Source organism: Cupressus sempervirens, chromosome 7 (genome assembly GCF_028749045.1).
Source record: "Cupressus sempervirens isolate cs-2001-9-10 chromosome 7, ASM2874904v1, whole genome shotgun sequence".
NCBI classification, from domain to species: Eukaryota; Viridiplantae; Streptophyta; class Pinopsida; order Cupressales; family Cupressaceae; genus Cupressus; species Cupressus sempervirens.
In genome coordinates, this window is record NC_143124.1 from 193682558 (window position 1) to 193694946 (window position 12389).

Genomic DNA, 12389 nt, shown 5'->3' on the forward strand with positions numbered 1-12389 from the left:
TTATATATAACACTATCGACATAATCCTTGCACCCTTCAAAGGTGCAAGTCCTACAGTATTACCAAATTGAGACTCGTGTCTGGCTCTGATACCTGCTACTGAAAGTTAGAAATAAATGAATATGCATTCAAAAACACAAATTTAAAATAATTTAGAATCCTTGCACGAAACAGATGCATAGCAAGAACCCACAATGTGCCGCTGCTGATTTAAGTGATGCTTCTGGGTATGGTTTTATCCCACCTTGGTCCATAACAGAGCCGCCATGCCCTCCTTTGATTCATTTGTTTGTTTATTTGTACTTTACTTTAGCAACTTCTACTAATGGCCACTCGATTGTATAAAAATCACAATCATAAACCATTACTTGATGCACCATGAAAGCTTTCTACAAATTTTACTGCTATATCACACTTGAAAACTCTGTGATCACTTCTAAGAACTTATAAACAAGATACTTACTATAATGAAGAAAAATTACATATTCGAACACACACTAGAAATGCTTTCCTTTGAAGTCAATTTGTTCAGACAGAGTCGACATCTCAAACAACGAAGTAAATGGTTCCTCTGACGTGCTCCCACCTGTGGATGGGAAAGTGGAAGTGTTGAATTCATAAGATGTGAAAATCCCATTTTGCTCAAATGTTTCATCATCACACTCTACACTGCTCTCAAATTTTGTGTTTCTCTTGCCTCCTCTAATCCGCAAAAGTTCCTCCACTACCTCTTTCATCGATGGTCTTTTCCTCTTTTCCAAGTGAAGGCATTTTCTTGCCAGTCTTCCCATATCTTCCATCTGCTGCAGGTTTCCCTCCAATACGTTTCTATCCAAGATTTGTGTGAGGCGGTTTTGATGAAGCCTCAAAAGAAAAAGGTGAGATAAATTCCACTCATTGTTGGTCCTTGCTGTAGAGATTGGTTGTAGAGACGTTAAAAGCTCAACCAGAATTACACCAAAACTGTAAACATCACTTTTATCTGTGAGGTGATATGTATGGAAGTACTCAGGATCTAAGTGACCTTTTGTGCCCATTATATTAGTGGTGAGATGTGTGTCATTGGAAGCACTAGAAATGAGACGAGAAATCCCAAAATCTGCAACTTTGGGAGAAAGTTTCTCATTCAAAAGAATATTGGACGATTTTACATCTCTGTGGAAAATGGGTTGAGATGCACCAGAATGTAGATATGCCAAAGCCTCCCCTGTCTCGATTGCAATCTGCAAACGTGAAGCCCATGTCAAAAACCCGTCTTTGGAGTGTAAATGCTGAAACAGTGTTCCATTCGGAATGAATTCGGATACCAGCAAAGGAAATTTAGTCTGGATGCAGCACCCCAACAATTTAACTACGCTTCTGTGATTTATTTGGGATAGAATTGCAACCTCGTTAAGAAACTCATGGTTATCCTCCAGATTGAAAGCTTTCTTGAACTTTTTAATGGCCACAAGAGTACCATCTGATAGAATACCTTTGAACACAGTTCCGAAGCCACCACTTCCCAGCTCCATTTCCATTGAATAATTATTAGAAGCTCTTGCCAATTCTCTTGCAGAAAACATTCTCAGGCTTTCTCTCCCCACTCTTGAAGTGATATACTGTTGCAGTTGTTGATAATACTTAGCTTCCACAACTTTCAAGTTGCGTTTTATTAGCCACCACACCAAAAGACATGCTGTTAAGAAGACAAACACAACCGAAGAGACGGATCCTGTGCATTATACCAGATGTCAAAATACAATTATACATTGTAGAATATAAACATTTTTAGGCAAACAATTAGAGGCAGTAAGTCTAATATTTTGATACCTGTGATTGCAGGGAAGGCACCACGACTTGAACTTGTGGGCATGCATCTTGTCCCATTATGAAAGCCATCTCCCTTGTATCCCTTTGCACATGAACAATTGTAGGAACCTGGGAAGTTTTGACATATTCCTCCTCTCTCTTCTCCAACTCACATATTCAATTTTTTACTACTGCACTCATCTATGTCTGAACAATCATCATCACTATGATTAGAAAGTTATCAGAAAGAGATTTGAGATATACAATATATTGAACCAAAACTTAAAATTCTGAAGTAAGAGATTTTTTTTTAGAAGAAACAAATTGTGATGTTGTTATTAAGATTCAACTGCGAAAGTTCTGAGTTTACAATGGTTTACAAGAATCTGTCTCTTATAGGAATGATACGAACACTTAACACTCATTGCATTTAAGTGATACTCGCTGAGGTATTAGAAAGTTAAACATAGAAAAAATCTCATTGTTAAGCATGCCTGGGTTGAAGTAATATTGGAATGGGTGAGCTCCCAGAAAATTCCACCTCTGTAATCATGACTTGAATGCAATTAGTGTTGAGCTTTTCATCCATTCTCATGATAGATGGATATTTGCGAATCACTGTTCATTAAATATGAATCAATAACTTTGATTCAAAAAATACACAATTGAATTACAATATCAATATTGAAAGATCCAAAAGTTATACTTGTACAGTCTGTTCCATTCAAGTAACCATTTCCCTTATATCCAGGAATACATTTGCATACATGCCCTTGTCCTGAAGGAGAGTCGATGCATTGTGCGTTGGAGGCACAAGAATAATTTGCTGTATTTCTAGCTGCTGCACACTTCTGGAGGCCGATACCCCAATTAAGGCGGAGACCATAAAAAACATCACCTTTTCTTCCCCAAAAATCGCTTGTTTTATTGCTGAAGGTGGAAGGGTCGAATATGGTGGAGAATCCACACTTGTACTGATACTTGTTGGTACTAGTATTGAAAATACGAAAATATCCTCCGCCAGTGCAATTTATCGAGGGCCAATTATTTGGAAGGTTAATCTCACAACAACCATACATGCAGTATGGTCGAGTACTTTGAGGCTCACATATGGCTACACATCTCAGCTCTCCCAAGCCCCCAAAACTGTATACCAGATATATTGCAGCCCACAACTATGAATCTGTTGGAGCTTGAAATGGTGAAAGACCCATCTGAAGGTAGACCAAAGTAGGTTTGCCCTGATATGTATCCACACGTCCACGCATAGTTATACCAAGAGTCTACGATAAGGTACCCTGTATAATCGATCTCCATGACCTCATATGGATAGCTAAACCCATCCTTATGATTGCCTCTAAGTCTACCCTCCGTATAATTACCAACGTTGGCATAAAAGAATGGAGACATTGTTTTAGTATCGTTATCTTTCTCACAGCTGATCTGAAAACCAGGGTGTCCACAGCAAGAATTGTTAATCCAGAGTGGGTAACTCACACTCATTGATCCGCACATTTCAGGTTGGCATTTTGCAGCAATAAATCCCACCAAATAGAGAAAAATTGTAAAGCGGACCACAACTCCACAATGTATCAACATTTTCTGTTAGAGCCAAAACAAAGATGGTGGATTAGTTCACATTTTAACAGGACTTGACAAAATACCACAACATTTTTTTTTAAGTTGGTTTTTCACATGAAAAGGTAAGCTTTTGCAAAGACGGGCATAAGTTCACACGAAGGTAATAATAACTTTTTTGTATAGATATGACAGTATGTATATATGTGTGTGTTCAATTAGTTCACATGACTTCAATACAAACATAGCTTTAGTTTAACAGTTCATGTGATTTTACATATATCACAGTATTTACATGTGCTGAAGAGTCTTTTTATTCCTTAAATCAAAGTTGACGATCGAAGAGGAGGATGAAAGACAATTCAGAAGACGCTAGCCATCCATAGATCGAGAATCAATCATGTATGATGAATAAAATGAGAGAAACACTAACCAGTTTTATGAAAAGTCTTCTTTATGATTTAAACTTTTAGCTTGCTAGATAGCCAGCGGATCCTTTTTATGCTCTCTAGCACAAATTTCCTTCATGACAATTCGACATTAATTACTGGTGTGAAGTGGGATTTAGTATTTATTGACAAACAATTGACTGTGAGGCTGTGAGGACACATGGTACAGGGTAATTATTGATGAAGAACATGAAAACTAGATGAGTTTTTGGCTCGTTGTCAGGTGTATTTCCAAATCATGTCATTTGATGGGAGTTCGCCATTGACCGAAGTCTTCATTGAGGAAAATAGTTTTAGTCATATATCTGCTAAAATATGAACTGAAATGTTCAATTACACTAAATATCAATTAGATAAATTTAGTAAGGGGAAGATTACTTGTTATTGTTCATGTAATAGATTATTCATGTTTCAATTTTTGTAAGTTGAAATTTCAGTAGTAGTAAATTATAGATGAGCTAATAACTATATATTTTTAAGCATAAAAACTAGCAATTAGATCAATTATGTCAATTTAAATTACTAATCATGGATGATTGTTGGAGCATTTGGGTAAACGTATTGCATTTATTGTGCAACATTTCTAGTTGACAAAGAAAATGATTAATATGAAAATAAGGAAGATATTTCAGACGACACTTTGAAATGACTACTTTGTATGTATAACAAATACCAAAATTTATCTTTATTACTTGGAGGCTAGAACAATAGTTATAAGCAGTTAAAATGTATATGAAAACACCAATAAAATTATAAAAATCTAATGTACCATTTAGAATATGTAGTGCACAAAGTTGGCTATAACAATTGCTAATACACTTCCCCCATACTGATAATTTCAACATACATCAATAGAATGACTAGGATTATATGAGAAGGAATTCATTTAATGTGGATAGCAATATGGTAAGAGAGAGAGAGTGGTCATATATATGTACTTCATTTTTTGTTTGACTGCTTGGAACTCCAAAGCCTCTTAAGCTAGAAAGAAAGTTGTTTGATCAAATATTTCAAATGCATGTATAAGTGAAACATAAATATTGCTTTATGTCTTTATTGTTTTAATTTCTTTCAAATGTGTCTTAGACTTATGGTGAGAAATTCATAGTTTTGTTAACCCAATATTTAATTAGATCCTTGAATAAAATAGTTTACATGTCCTTGCCCTCATGTCTTTATGTGTATATCATAGCATTTATCACCAAGTCAATTACATTACAGTTTACACTAATTTATGAAATTGAATCATTACTGTAAGTAGTTTAGAATCTTGGATACAAATATTTTACTATGACTTTTTCCAATGACACTGATAGAAATATTCATGATGCTCTTTAAGAATTGAGTTTAGAAAATAGAAGTTATACCTTTATTTCTCTTACAATATGAAATTTTTATTTAGATGCTGGTAGAAATGCATCACAATTTTGCATTTCTTGTAAGCTTGCTTACACTAGTAGCATGGTGGATGTGCCTGTAGAGTAAACTCACTTTACGATAAGTGATGTACATGCAACTTTAACAATCCTTAACAAGACATGTAAATGTTGCATCACCTTGTAAATACTAGCTCAAAACTCCCTACAAAATAAAATTAGAGAATAAAATTATAATTAGGAATTAGAGGTTTCTATTCTTTTTTCCTTTTATGCTGCTAGATTTTGACATGGGTAGCAATGAATTTCAATGAAGGATTTTGCAGTCGCAACAATGACTTTAATTATATAAAAATATGCACTTTTAGACATAATGATTATTTTTTTTTATAATACTAAATTTTTTTTTTTAACTAAAAGAGGGGTAAATTTTTTATTGAATATCAAAGAGAGCTGAACAACACAAGAAACAAAGAGAACTACATAGCTTTATCCTGGTCCACAAGTTGATCCAACATCTGAGATAAATCAAGGGGAAGCATCCTAGGATCAAGAATGTTCCAAGCCGGCCCCTGCTCAGAGGCCCATTTAGCCTGACAATCAGCCACACCGTTCCACTCACGAGGGATATGAATAAAGGACACAGAATCCAGAGAATTGCATAACTGAATGATCTGCTGAATAACCAGAGCCAAATGCCAATCCACATGCACAAGGTTCCTATTATGCAATAAGTTCACAACCACCTGCGAGTTAGTCTCACAGAGGATTCTTTTCCAGCCACGTAGACAAAATTGTTCCACTGCAACCAAGATAGCCAGGGCTTCCATGAGGTTATTAGTATAGTAAGCCTTGTAAGTAGAAAACAGAAATTGGATATTACCAGAACTATCATGCCCAACTCCCCCAATACCAGCCGAACCAGGATTTCCCCGAGAAGAACCATCAGTGTTGATTTTAAGAGTGGCCACCTCAGGAGGAGACCAACGGCCCTGACGATTAACTCGTTGAGGGTGTTTCTTAGCTTGATTTCCAGAGCGAGTGTGGGGGATCGAGGGAGAACAACCCTGAAGAGGAAAGGAGAGGCGAGAGCAAATACTAGCATCAATATGATCCCAACCCTCGCCGATCTATCACATTTAGCAAGGAGTGTTTCCTGAAGAGAATTAACAATTCTCCCCCATAGGTGCTTGATCTCAAACAACAAATCATGAAAGATCCTTCTATTCCTCTCAAGCCAAACATGCCATAAAATAAGGGAAGGGCCGATAGTCCAAGCAACTTGAAGAAAAGAAGTCTTGGAAGGGGAATGGCCCAAATGGTCCCAAAATTTAGACAAAGAGGACACATGCCAGCACGTGCATCCCCACACACTCCACCAGAGGTGCCAAATCTGTTTGGCAAAGGGGCACTGAAAAAAAAGGTGAGATATAGTCTCTTCACTATTGCGGCAGAGAACACAGAGGGAAGGCCCCTCGAAGCCTCTCTTGCAGAGATTATCCCAAGTGAGACCACGATTGTAAACCAAAATCCATAGGAAAAAGTTACACTTAGGCCATGAAAAACTATTCCAAACTTTCTTCCACCAAGAGACCTCCACCTCACCAAAAAGTTGATTTGTCAGTGCAAGGTACCCAGAAGAAACAGAATACTTTCTAGAAGAAGCACCTCCCCAAGCCAAAACATCTGATTCCTGCAATAAGCTGCACTCCCTAGAAGCCAATATCTGAGATAATTCCAACCGATCTCCCAGTGAGCCACCCAGAGGCCAATCATAAGAATTCTTCCATCTATAACCCACAGCAAGGCCCAGGTTAAAAGCCTCCTTATAATGAGCCACCTTATTCCATCCAGCAGAAAGGAAAGAATCACAAAGATCTGCAAGTGAGGATGAGACGAAAGGAGAGGAGGATGCCCATTCCAAGAATCACTCCAAAATAGAGCCTCGATGCCTCTGTTGCAAATCCAAAATAAACTTCTTTGCACCAGGTGAGCACCAATCTTGAGGGTATGCCACACCATAGAGCCTCTTCCCTCAAGAGAAAACCTGGAAACTTCTGAAGGTTCAACACCAGGTAAATACTTGTGTGATAGTATACGGGCCCAAAGCTGAGAACGCCAATAGAGCTTGGCAACAAGAGCTTGACTGCACAAGATAGCAGACCGAAGGCCAAGGCCTCCTTCCTTTTTTGGCCTGCAAATAGTATCCCAATTGATGAGGCTCCATTTGGTATGTTGTAAATTGCCACTCCAAAGAAATTGGTGAGAGAGGGCATCAAATTCTTTAAGAAAATATATTGGGGCAGCCTGAACCATGCTTCTGTATATTGGAAGAGCTTGAATTACAGATTGAAGGAGTGTCACCCTTCCAACAGTAGAAAGCCACCTATGAGTCCAATTATTGACCCTTTGATGAAGTTTGTCAAGCAAGCTTTGCCAAAAAAGCCTAGGCTATCTACCCACCACAATAGGGACCCCCAAGTCAGAGGGAGAGACGCAATCTGAAAGCTCAAGATATTAGCAATCCTCCACTGGATTGGCTCAGGAGTGTTGAAGAAAAAAATAGAGGACTTGTTGTTATTAATTTTCTGCCCAGAGACAGCCAAATAAGAATCCAAGGTGAGCCGAAAGGCTTTAGCTTCTCGAATCCGAGCTCTCCCAACAAGGGCAATATCATCAACAAACTGAAGGTGAGAAAGAGTAGGCAAACCATTTCTCCATTGCCATCCTTGAATCAAATTTTGGGAAACATGAAACTTGATAAGTCGACCAAGTCCCTCGGCCATAATGATAAACAAATAAGGTGAGATGGGATCTCCCTGATAAAGATCTCTAGAAGCCCCAAAAAGCTCTGTCGGTTCACCATTAAGAAGGACCGAGAAGGAAGGAGTAGTAACACAGCTAAGAACCCATCTAACCCAATCCTGACTGAAGCCAAAAGCAAGAAGAACTTTTTGCAAGAAATCCCAATTGACTCTGTCATAAGCCTTAGCCATATCAAGCTTAATAAACATAGCACGTTCCCTGGAAGTACACATAGAGTGAATAGCTTCAGAAGCAATAACCACCCCATCCAAAAAAAAATTCCTACCACAAAACCCCCTTGTTCCTTAGAGATAACCATAGGAAGGAAAACTTTAAGCCTCTCTACTAAGAGCTTAGTGATGATTTTATAGACCACATTACAAAGAGCAATGGGCCTAAAAAAGTCCAGCTAATTAGCCTCTTCCTTTTTCAGAATAAGGACTAAGAAAGTAGCATTCAAGGCCCAAAGCATTTCTTTGTTGGAAAAGGACTCCTGAACCACATCCAAAAGGTCATGATTGATAATATCCCAAAATTCTTGAAAGAATTCAACAAGGAAACCATCCGGCCCCAGAGCTTTGCCCTTCCACAAGCTGAAGATCACCCCTTCCAATTCAGACATAGTAATTGGCCTCATAAGAGAATCATTCATCTCCCTGGTCACAACTAAGGGAATACAAGACAAGATAGTATTCTCCTCAATCTCTGGTGGAGGTAAATCATCTGAAAAAAGGGCTAAGTAAAACTGAATAGCTTCCTTAGAAATAGCTTGAGAAGAAGTCAGACGCATCCCATCAGAAGTAACAAGAGAAGAGATGTAACTCCTGTTACGTCGAGCCTGCATAGATTTATGGAAAAATGCAGTGTTCTTATCCCCTTCCTGAAGCTAGTCAACTCGAGCCTTCTGTTTCCAATAGATTTCTTCTCTAAGATCCCACTCAGCTAAATCAGCAGAAGCTTGGGATTCTGCAATGCCAAGAGCTTCTGAAAAACCCAAATCCTGAATCTGCCTGGTAATAACATCAAGACGATCCTGAGCCCTCTTCTTCATAATATGGAGATTATCAAAACAATGCCGGTTCCAATGCTTCAACTTCCTTTTAACAAATTGAAGTTTTTTAGAGAAGGAGAACATAGCAGTGCCATAGGAAAGGCCTCCCTGTCTCCACTAGTGAGCCATTAAGTCATGAAGAGAAGAGTCTCGAAGCCACATCAATTGGAACTTAAAGGGAGGGTTCTTGGGGACAACAACATAACTAGCTGTGACCTTAATAGGCCAGTGGTTAGAACCTCTCCAATCAAGAATTTCAGAAGAGAGCAAAAGAGAACCAGAATTCCAAAAGCAAGAAACAAGGAACTTGTCCAAGCGTTCTGAGATAGCATCATTACCAACTCTTCGATTGTTCCAAGTAAAGAGCCCATTGAGAGGCTTGACATTAGAGAGATGTAAAAGATCAATATTTTGTTGAAGAAGCTCAGAAGAAGGACCCAAGTGAGCTAGCCCACCCCTCTTCTCCTCTAAACTGAGAACAGAGTTGAAGTCTCCAGCCACAATCCAAGGTAAGAAAGGATGACAGCTTCTGACATGCTTAATATGATCCTAGAGCTTAGACTTGCCAGGGAGATCAATAGGAGCATACGCATTAGTAACAAGAATCATCTCGCCAGTCTCAAGAGAAGATGCAACCATTGAAAGAGCCAAGAGGCAAGAAACCCAGTAAAGTGGCATAACTTTCCTAGGACCCCAGCTAATGGAAAGACCACCAGAGCTCCCCAAAGCACCAATACACTAACATTGGCCTATAAACCAAATGTTAGGAGCACATCTAAACATGGAGTCCACTGAAAGCTTGGTCTCCTGGAGACAAAGGATATCCGGAGAATGCTCAACCACAAGATCGTGAATAGCTTTTTGTTTGGGGATGCTATTCAACCCCCTCACATTCCATGAGAGAATAATCATTGAGTAGAGTGGGGAAAATAATCATCCAAGGTCTTGACAACCCCAGACTCTACCAATAAATCGCCTGTAAGTTTAATTTTTTCTTGATCCCGCTTTCACCCAACTCTTGAGGGAGTAGTAAAAGAGACTTTCTTAAATGGTCTTTGCATCAGGCCCAAAGCAAGAGAAGATCCATTTCCTTTACCAGAGGCAAACACATCTTTAACCAAATCTGCCAGAAGAACATCATCCTTTTCTTGTGGAGCAGGAGAAACCACAAGGGCACCAGACTCAGGGCCAATAGAAGTCTCCGACATATGCTGAACTACAACATCCTGGTTGCTAGTAAGAGTAGAATTCCTCCCCTCTAAACCAGTAGCTGCACCCTGAGCCTCTGTAGGAATACCTTCTTCTATAGCCATATTGTTAAGAACCTCAAAACGATTAAACCCTGAGTCCACTTGCCGATCTAGCTGAGATCATTTTTTACCCCGCCCCTTAGCACGGTTTCGAGTCAGGATAAAACCATCCTTATCAGGACCAGTAGAACTAGAGGGCCCTGGCCCCTGACTTGAAGTGTTCATATGAGCTTTCCCTATACCTGCACTATCAAACTGAGCATTTCCTTTTCCACTAACATTTGGATCATTCCCCTTTCCATCACTAGCCATCCATGGGCCAGAAAACCCAATAGGGGTACCATTGCCTTTGGAGGCTTGAGGACATTGATGCTGTAAATGACCATACACATGACAAAGGTGGCAACGAAAGGGAATAGATTCATAGTCTAGCTGTTGGATCCAAGAAGAAGAACCAAGACAAATTTCTAGAGAATTTGGCAAAGGATTATTTAAATCAATTTCAACACAAATATGGGCATAGGAAATAACCTTTTTGTCCAAAGATTGGTGGGCTATAGCAATCGGCTCTTCGAGCACAGCGGCAATCTGTCGCAAGATATCCTCACGCCAGAAATCCAAAGGAAGTTGCGGCAGGCAGACCCAAACAGGAACTCGAGAAGGAAGATCCTCGGCGGAATTGAACCCCGGATGCCAGGGTTTGATAAAAAGACCTACTCTATCATAAAAATATGGGCCTCCCTCAAAGACCTGGTTTTGATCTAACATGCAAGAGAACTTCACCAAAAAGTAGCTATTCCCAGCCAACATAATGTCCATATCACCTTCCACTTGCCATGAACAGTGAATCCAAGCTTCCAGAGCTGCCAGGGAAATTCGAATACCAAGAAACTTGCATATCAATGCATGTGTGGCCAAATAGTCCACATCCTCCATTACCGCTTCTGGAGGAATAACTAGCACAGAGCGATCCTGGCTACGCGGAAAACAACCATTAACTTTATTTAACTTTTGGCACTCGCTAACATAAAATGGCTCCTTCTCCTGTGACCGTGCCCCGAGAGAAGATACATCACAACCAGAGGCTCTAGCAAGAATGAGACTTGTGGAAACCCCACTCGCAGCCATAATGGCCAGGCAAGCAAACTTTGAAAAAAAGCTCTTAAAATTTGTTTGCCACAATAAACGCAAACCTTGCACAACAATAATCATCCAAAATTGAAGCGACTAAATATTAATAATGTCTATTATTATGACACTGGGAAGATCATTCTAATAAAGAAATGCTAATTGTCAGATGATGATCATATCATTTTATCCAAAATAAAATCCCAAGAATAGATATACTTTACAACACAAATGTGACATCAAATTACCACAATTCACTGCATAATGTAATAAAAAATGAAGAACATGGTATTAACCTAGATAGTGTGTGACAACACAATTAGAATTCTCCATTGTGCTTTGTAATAACTTTAAACTAATCACAATGTGAGAGAACAAAGTTATCCCTAGTGATATTGAGCAAGAGCAAGAGTGTTATTACATCATCTTGTGAGCTAAAGGAATAAGGAGAGGGAAAGATGCCATTATCTCTTAGTGGAATTCAAGAACATTGAAATATCTAGAACATAGTTGAAATGTAAGTCAAACTTGAAGACTACCTATTTGCATGGTATTTCTATTATATCATTTCTGTACGGTTCAACTACATTTCACCATGTATTATATTCCTTCACATTTGCATCAATTTATTAAGTTTATTTTGGTCTTTCCCTTTTGTATTCATGTTTGATATTGGAGTCTTCATTTCTTGAGTGCCTGCTAATAGTTTTCTTGCAGCGTCTTTCATCTTGAAGGGACCATAATGGAGTAGTGAGCAGTTGTTTAGTCCTACAAAGACACATTTGATACCAGAGTGTTTCTCTCCTGAGTGTCTGTCAATAGTTTTTTTGCATCGTCTTTCATCTTGAAGGGACTGTAATGAAGTAGTGAGTTGTTTATTCCTACAAAGCCAAGCATATAAAACTTATGTGATGGAGGTTTTGATCTAGTGCAAATCCATTTCTAGTATTGGCTAGAGAAG

At 38.8% G+C, this 12389-nt stretch overlaps 1 pseudogene; it reads right to left on the reverse strand.

Moving 5' to 3' along the window:
* Positions 1 to 497: 497 nt before the first annotated feature.
* LOC149546155 (wall-associated receptor kinase 2-like) lies at positions 498 to 3390 on the reverse strand (annotated as a pseudogene).
* Between the last annotated feature and the right edge of the window lie 8999 nt (positions 3391 to 12389).